This window comes from Rutilus rutilus (genome assembly GCF_951802725.1).
Source record: "Rutilus rutilus genome assembly, chromosome: 19".
Classification (NCBI taxonomy): Eukaryota; Metazoa; Chordata; class Actinopteri; order Cypriniformes; family Leuciscidae; genus Rutilus; species Rutilus rutilus.
In genome coordinates, this window is record NC_140232.1 from 13,042,579 (window position 1) to 13,051,579 (window position 9,001).

At 35.3% G+C, this 9,001-nt stretch overlaps 1 long non-coding RNA gene across 3 annotated transcripts; it reads right to left on the bottom strand.

The window, feature by feature from the left end:
• Nucleotides 1-2,573: 2,573 nt before the first annotated feature.
• On the bottom strand, nucleotides 2,574-6,500 carry LOC311277960. Of its 3 annotated transcripts, none has more exons than XR_014625357.1 (7): nucleotides 6,009-6,500; nucleotides 5,840-5,908; nucleotides 5,685-5,757; nucleotides 5,066-5,080; nucleotides 4,875-4,973; nucleotides 4,535-4,658; nucleotides 2,574-2,930 (listed from the first exon to the last, which is right to left on the bottom strand). It is a non-coding gene; the product is annotated as an uncharacterized lncRNA (long non-coding RNA). The 3 variants fall into 3 exon arrangements; XR_014625359.1 differs by having other exon boundaries at nucleotides 5,840-5,912; XR_014625358.1 differs by lacking the exon at nucleotides 5,066-5,080 and having other exon boundaries at nucleotides 5,840-5,912.
• Between the last annotated feature and the right edge of the window lie 2,501 nt (nucleotides 6,501-9,001).

Genomic DNA, 9,001 nt, shown 5'->3' on the forward strand with positions numbered 1-9,001 from the left:
TCAAACAGTCTTTTTCACCAAGAAACAAATTAAGGAAGGGATGAAGTTAAATATGTATGGGAAAGAATTAGAAAGGGTTGGAACTTTCAAATTTTTGGGGATTATTTTCGATTCACGGTTAACATGGGTAGATCATATAAAGAAAATAGAAGGAAAATGCAAAAAAGTAATTAATGTAATGAGATGTTTGACAGGTAGGCAATGGGGAGCTAGTTGTTATGCATTAAAAACAGTATATGTGGCATTGATTAGATCTGTGTTGGATTATGGCAGTGTAGCTTATGGGTCAGCAGCCAAATCTCTATTAAAGAAACTAGATGGGATCCAGGCACAGGCATTAAGAGTGTGTAGTGGTGCTTTTAAAACTTCACCAGTACCTGCACTGCAGGTAGAAATGGGAGAAATGCCGTTAGCAATTAGAAGGAGGCAGCTGATGACAAATTATTGGGCTAATTTGCAGGGTCATAATGAGTTCCACCCCACAAAAATAGTGTTGCAGGAGACCTGGGAGAATGCAAGTTACAAAGGAGAGAATTTTAGTAGAATAGGCAACGAGGTAGCAAGAGAATTTGGAGTATTTTATTTGAAGATGAGCCCTACTGTAGTATATCCAATGGTGGCTCCGTGGTTACTTGTTTGGCCTGATATTGACTGGTATTTGTTAGAATTAAAAAGGAAAGATGATGGAAAAGATCAAATAGATTTGGTAAGTGCATTTAAGTACCTTATAAATAAAGATTATAAAGAATTTGTACATGTGTATACAGATGGTTCTAAGAAACCTGAGACAGGAGTGACAGGATATGGGGTGGCAATACCTGCTAAAGGAATAGGAATTAATAGAAGAACATCTGATTTTTTAGGAGTATATACAGTGGAAATGGTGGCAGTATTAGTTGCGTTAAGGTGGGTGGAAAAAACAAGTCAAGAAAAGGTTCTGATATGCACCGATTCATCCTCAGTCCTTGAGAGTTTAAGGTCTTTTCACTCTAGCCGTCAAGATGTATTATATGAAGTCCTTCAGTCAGTAACAAGAATAACAAATCAAGGAGGACAGGTACAATTTATGTGGGTTCCAGCACATGTAGGGGTGAAAGGGAATGAGCAGGTGGATGAATTGGCAAAGAGGGCTTTAAAGAAGGGAAATATAGAAATGCAAATTAAAATAAGTAAAGCAGAGGTCAAAAGTATCATCTGGGAAAAAACTAACCAAATTTGGCAAGAAAGGTGGGACAGAGAGGAGAAAGGAAGGCATTTATATCAAATTCAAAAGAGTGTAAAAATAAATAGGTTAGGTGGTGGGCACAGGAGAGAGGAAACTGTAGTGACAAGGTTAAGGCTGGGGCACGGTGCTTTAAACAGATCACTGAAAATGATAGGAAAACACAAGACAGGCTTGTGTGAGTGGTGTCAGGAAGAGGAGTCAGTGGAGCACATAATTATAAGATGCAGGAGGTATGAGGAACAGAGAGTAACAATGAGGAATAATTTGAGGGAAATAGGGGTGCAGGATTTAACATTAAAAGGAGTGTTGAGCATAGGTGATAGAGCACAGGTTAGGATATTGTTAACTTTCTTAAGGGAAACTGGTTTGTTCAATAGGTTATGAAGATAAAATAGGGATATGGGTAAGTGTGTTGGGTAATGAATGAAAGGGTTTTTTTTTTTTTTTTTTTTTTTTTTTTTATGTGGAAACTAGATTGTAAGCCTATTGTCTGATTCACACTCCGGAGCAGAAGGGGGCGGTAATGCACCAAAAGCTGGTTGCCAACCGCCGTTAAAAACAAAGAAGAAGAAGAAGAAGAAGTCCTGTGCTGGTTTGTTGTTCTATGTTCCCTTGTGTTTCCAGTTATGCCAGATGCCTGTCTTGGTTTCCCCTAGGGGGAGTTTTTGTTGTAGTTTTGTTTTATTTTTGATTACTTATTAAAATTCATTCTTTCCCGCACATGAATCCTCACTTCACTATTTTTACCATTCCGTGACAGATTTTCTATTCCAAACACCCATTAAAAGGGCCTCACTTTTTCCCCAGTTAACCTTTACAGAAGTTCTTTTTTTTTTTAACTGTTAACAATAATCTCCAATTTTTCAATATCATCAGCTCCAGATATAAAAACAACTACACCATCAGCATAAGCAGAAAGGTGCAACGTGACATTACAGTGTGGTATAGTAAACCCTCTCAACTCAGTTCTTCATTTATGAAGCAGAGGTTCAGTGGCCACACTGTAAAGAGGTTGCTGTAAATTTTACAGTAACTTACTGGCAGCTGGATGCCAGTAAGTTACTGTAAAATGTTTTACAGTATTATTACTGTATTTTCACTTAACAGTATACTGTACCATTTACTGTAATTGCATTTACAGTATTATTACTGTATTTTCACTTACAGTATACTGTAGCATTTACTGTATTATTACCGTATTTTCATTTACAGTATTAGTATTGTTTTTTTTTTGTTTTTTTTCCTCATCATTTAAATTTTCTTTTTTTAATTTATGTTTACCCCACCCCCCAAAAAATCACAATAACTCAAACATTTGTCCTTATAATATTCTTTTTAATCATTGAACATTTTGTTTTAGAAGTACAAATTACAAATCTTGACCTTTAGGAGCCACTAGCTGAAGAAAAAAAAGGGCAACATCTCCAAAGTCCATAGAATTAATCTCCTGGTGACCATTTGTATCTGTAGCATGGCAAAAACGTACACACACTGAAAAGCAAAACAGGCCTTAAAACAATAAAATACAGTCAAAGTCAGTGTTGTGTTGTTACATTTCAGAAATTTTGCCAGTCAAAGTTGACAAGCTCTCTGATGAGAAACACTGAGGGTTTCAGGCTGATGCTTTTCTTTGGACCTTTCCAGATTTCCGTCTGATCTGTGCCTTTGGTGTTTGGTGCCATCAGGGTTGACTCTCAGAATGAACCTGCAAACACAAGCAGGGAAAAATATATCATTTTTTCAGACCGGTGTTGGCAGAATTTTCCCTAACCCTCAAACTTGATGCTGCATGTACTTTGGCGTTAATAAAAGCACTACATCTGATTCTGAATCCACCTACAGTAGTGGTGGGGGAAAAATCGATTATGTTCAGTGTCGCGATATTTTGCGCACGCAATTATATTGATACAGTAGCGCAAAGTATTACAATAAAGGTTATAAGGCTGTGACGGTGGCAGTTTTTTTTTACCACTGCGGTGGTAATGGACCAACTACCTGCAGTGGTTCGGGGGTTATTATGAAAATTGAAATAAAAAAAATGTAGTTTATTCGAGCAAAAAAGTCTTTATTTGAGCAATTCCGTCAAAGAAGCAACACAAAGCCTGTAAAGCATTCAAACACATATCAGTAAATATTAGAAACTTACATAATAGAAAAGTTAAATCTATAAAAAAAAAAAACTTTCGTTTAATACTTCCACACAAAGACACGTGATTCCACATGAAGCCATACCGCTCTGTGCTTTGAGAGGGATGTGGGACACGAGGAGGAAAGAGACCATCGATCTATTTTCTGATATCTTCATGTTTTCTACTTGTTGTAAAAGGTATGAAAAGTGAATTTAATCTTCCACAAGGGCAAGACATTTAAGCTATGTTTGAAATTGCGCTGCCAAAGAGAGCGAAACTAAAAATCAAATAAACTTGACGTGCCGTACATGTCTAATAACAAGCAAAACCTGTGTTGAAATGAATCTGACGTGCAAGTAAAAATGTAGGCTATCTGTCCTACAACGTTTTTCTACTTTACCACAGTAAAGAATGTGAATGTAATAGGCCTAAATAAAAGCGAACTAAGGAAGAAACGTTTATAATCCCCTTCGAAAATCGAGACGTTAGTGAAGATTTTGGGAAAAAAACAAGGTATTACATGCAGGGATGAGTCACAATTTTTGGATATTCGATTAGTTTATTTAATTATAGAATTATAGTATATCGAATAGGTTGTGTAATTATTCTCTAAAATAAAATCTCCATGTTTTTGGTGCTAATGCGGTGGTGACGCGTTCATATAATTACGTTCTGTAATAAGGTCCTGTGTCCTGAATGTTCAAGGACAAAGTTTTTGCACTAGCCTCCAGTAAATGTGTAGAAGATGTTCACAGATTTAATGTGACATTTGAAGTGAGTTAAGCAGTCTTATTTTTTGTAATGTCTTTGAATAATATGGGGGACATGAATCGCAATATATCGCAGAATCAAATCGCAATACTTGCTGTATCGCAATGTTAGGAAGCGGAATAATATTGAATTGTGGCCCAAATATCGCAATACTATCGAATCATCAAATTTTTGCCAATTTCCACCCCTAACCTACAGGGATGGTTACCCCATAATACATTACATTAAAATCATTAAAGCTTCATTCTTTTTCAATACATTCCTGTAGCTTAGATTTCCAGGGAATGGATAATTTAAATTAAACTTAATACAATGTAAGTTGCTTTGGATAAAAGTGACTTCCAAATGCATGCATGTAAATGTAATGTAATGTAAAAAAATATATATGTATATATATATTTTGGTTTACCTGATTCTGCATTCGACAAAATAGACAGCTAATGCTGAAGAGTCGTCTGTTAGCAGTTGTAACTGGATGATGATTCTGCCCTTCATTGTCAGCATCCATGTTTTTGCTTTGAGAACAGACTCTCCTGAAACAGACAAAGTCACAGCAGCCTTTTAGTGTTATAGTTTACAGAAAAAACTAAAATACAATAACAGACCTTATTACTAACAACAATAACATGTGGGGTGAAGATGAGGTAAGATATAATGTTGTATGGTGTTTATAGTTTTTAATCAATTAAACAACATTAAAAATATTAGTTAGCAAAACTTTACTATATTGATAATGGTATATTGCTAACCCTTTCCTCCTCCTTCTCCTCTTCCTCCTCCAACGTCAACCCGTTCTGTGTATTAGTGGAGAGCGTCAGCAGTGATGTACAGTCCAGAGGGAATGGCCGCTGCAAATTCAAAATAAAGAACAGAAAAGAACATGTTTGCCTGCTTAACTAATGCATACTTCAGCTAATTTAGTTGATGTCATCTTACTCACCTGTAGATGTTATCACTATTACGAAGGCAATCACAAAAAAGACTCCAAAATACACCTCCGACATTTCAGACGACATAATTCAGACCACAAACATGAAAATAAAACAAAAGATGAAATTAACAATAACAATGGTGTTGGATAAAGGGTTAGTTTACTCAAAATTGTAAATTCTGTCACCATTTACTCACCCTCAACTTGTTCATAACTTCCATTAAATTATTTAATGTGCTGTATACAAAAGAAGATATTTTAAAGAACATGAGCAACCAAACAGTTACTGGTCCCCATTGACAACCAAAGTATTTTTTCTATTATAGAAGTCCATGCGGACCAGCCACTATTTACCAACATTATTCAAAATATCTTATTTTATGTTCAGACGAAAGAACTTCATGCAGGTTTAGAACACGTTGTGGGCGAGTAAATGATGACAGACTACATAATTTTCTGTTTAAGGTGTAACGTTATCCCTTTAACTTAGTTTTTACTCAGTATTTACGTTGTACATCTGCCAAAAAGTTGTGAAAGAGGAGACAGAACATACCAAAGTTATTATGCTTCTCTGTTTAATAAGTTTACTTCGGCTAATTTAGGTGAAGTTGACCATAACGTTACATACCAGTTGATGTTGTCACAATGAAAAGGCTCCAACACACTCCATCGTTGCAGATGGCATTATCCAGATCACAAACCTGAAAATAAATCATATAGGCCTACGTGAAAATATTGTTTAAAACCCGCACTTTAACAAGGGTTTCGTCTATCTCACTTTACCTCAGTATTTCACGTTGAGTTCGCTGTTAGCTCGGTTAACGTTACCGACGACTCCGCCCGCCTGATGAGCTAACTTGCGTTAAAGAGGCAGAGGAACACACAACCATTATTTTTTATAGTTTTAACTAAAGAATATTTCGGCTAATATAGGTGAACTTAACTTACTCACCAGTTAATATTATCACCGTGACAGCGACCCGGCCGACAGTCAGGAAAAAAGACAGTAATAAAGGCACCAAAAAACCATTCTGACGACAGTCAGGAAAAAAAGGCACTAAAACCATTCAGACGAAAACAAAACGATACATCATGTTAGTTTGCTGTTAACATAAGTAAAAACATTTGAAAATGTTTGTTTTACATAAAATAGAAATTATATACTAACCTTTTTGGTGAGTTACATGATCTTTTGTCCGTGCATTAACTGCCACTTCACCCCTCAAAAAAACACTTGAAAAGAAATCCCTCTTGCCATTGGTCAGTTTTTCGCGGGCAAGTTCACTACTGTAAATTGATTTACAGTAGTGAAGAATTACAGTAGTGACCCTATATTTTCCCATAATCCTTTGCTGTTTACTGTAACATACTGTATACATATTTTACAGTATCTTACTGTACATATTACAGTAAAATACTGTTCAAATTACAGAAATCCGTTACAGTGCAGGGAATATAACATTCCAGACGTGGCACATCCCGGTCTAACTCCCCTCTGAATTTCAAAAGGAGCACTCAAACCACCATTGACTTTGAGTACACTCTCAGTATCACGATACATGGCCTCAATCGTATTTATAAAACTCTGACTAAAACCAAAAGCTTCTAAAACATCCCTCAAATATGCATGTTCTACACGGTCAAAGGCTTTTTCCTGGTCTAACGAAATTAGACCACCATTAACACCTAATAACCTTGAAACCTCTAGAACATCTCTGACCAAAGATATGTTGTCGAAGATTGACATATTGGGTATACAATAATTCTGATCGGAATGTATTACTTGACTCAGAACTTGACTTAACCTTGCAGCTAGAGCCTTTGATAAAATTTAATAATCTGCACATAAAAGAGACATCGGTATCCAGTTACTTATATTTTGTAGATCCCCCTTCTTAGGCAGCAGGGTAATAACAGCTCTTCTACAGCTTAACGGTAACAGTCCTTTGTTCAAACTGTCATTAAGAACCAAAAAGAAATGTTCACCAATCACTGGCTATAAAATTTTATAAAAATCAACAGGAATCCCGTCAATGCCAGGAGTCTTTCCATTTTCCATACTCATCATTGCTGCGTATAACTCATTTTGTGACAAAGATTTTTTCAAGCATATGGACTCCTCATCAATCTTTGGAAGATCATTAAGAAAAGTAGTGTCTTCATTTTCTCTTTGAGACAATTCACATTTATACAGGTTTGAGTAGAAAACAACAGCATGTTTGCGTATTTCACTAGGCTCAGTAAGTTCTTTCCCAGTGTCAGAGCGTAGTGAATGAATGATACAACTTTGGCCATTTTTTCTTTCTAAATTGCACAAAAATTTAGATGGTGCATCCATTTGTGAGATGCTTTGAAACCGCGAACGGATTAACGCCCCTTGAACTTTCATACCCAATAAGTCTGCTAGGAATTCTTTTTTGGATGTACTGCTTTAAAAACAAACACCATCACCTAGAAGCTGTACTCAAAATATCTAAAATTTCATTTTCTAACATTTTCATTGACTGGGCCATTTCTTTAGTGACATTGAGAGTGTACACTTGACACAATTGTTTAATGTGGACCTTCCCACAATCCCACCATTGTTGTAAGGAAGTATACAACTGTTTTTGATTCTTAAAATTTTCCTTAAACAAATAAAACATTTCAATAAACTTTTTATCATTTAAAAGGGATGTATTAAAATGCCAATAAGCACTCTTTAAATGCACAGAATTAATTAAAATATTACAAACAACAGAACAGTGATCGGAACAACCGACTGGAATTATTTTACAGTACATTCTCTAGTAAGCTTTGCTTGATAATTAAACACAAAGCCTATCCAGTCTTGCCATAGAAATAAGATTATCTCTACTATGTGCCCAAGTATATTGTCTGTTATTGTGATGCACATTCCTCCAAACATCACATAAATCAAATGTTCTTATCAATTGTGTGAAAGCTTTTTGTGAGGCAATATGTGGCTCCAAATGATTCCTGTCTAATTTATCATTTTCAGTACAGTTAAAATCTCCACCAAAGAACAATAATTCTTCTGAGCTTAAGTCTTTCATAACAACACTAATTGTAAAAAAAAAAAAAACTATTCTTTCAGCCCCTTTTGTAGGGGCATACATATATATTTTTTTAAAAGTCATTATAGTATTTTCAAACTTGGCTTTAACTTTTAAAAAAACAGCCTTTAACTATTAGAAGACATATGACTAAAAAAAAATGCCCATCCCACTCTTTTTTCCAGTCTACCTCATTTTTTAAGTCGCTATGTGATTCTTGGACAAACATAACATCAATATGCTTTTGTTTTATAAATTCAAACAAACACATTCTCTTCTGACTGTCTCTGGCACCATTTAAATTGAGAGTTCCAATTTTAAAATCTCTCATAAATTAAAAAACAAAACAAAAAAACATAAGTAATTAAAAGAAACAGTCAGCAAGGCAAAGACTTCTACCAGAAAAAAGAAGTTACACCATATCCTGTTTTTCATCATTAAGGGTTTGCTTTCTAAGTTTACTCACAGTTTTAACGGTAAACTTCTTTATCTGCAAAAACTCCTTTCATTAGAATTTTTGCATCATTAAGGAAAGTTGAGCGATCGGGAAGTAATCTTCAACCTGAATTCCATAGGCCTTGAGTTTCTTTAAAAAAATTCCTCAACGTTAAATACTGGTACCTGATTTTCATTTTTTTATTTTGCGATGAAAGATAAGAACAATCCGAAATGTTGGAATCCGTAGAGTCACTGTCATTATCTGAGACTAAACTTTCAGCCTCATTTTTGTCTTTTTTTACTTGTTTCATTACCTTGATCTGGACTTTTTTTCCTTTTAGTAGGGACTTTGAAGATTGACTCTGTTTCCATCTCCAATTCAACAACTCCCTCACTGTCCTGTTTATCAGAAGGTGTCATTTTATTTGTTGTTACAGTGATATCACTGCTT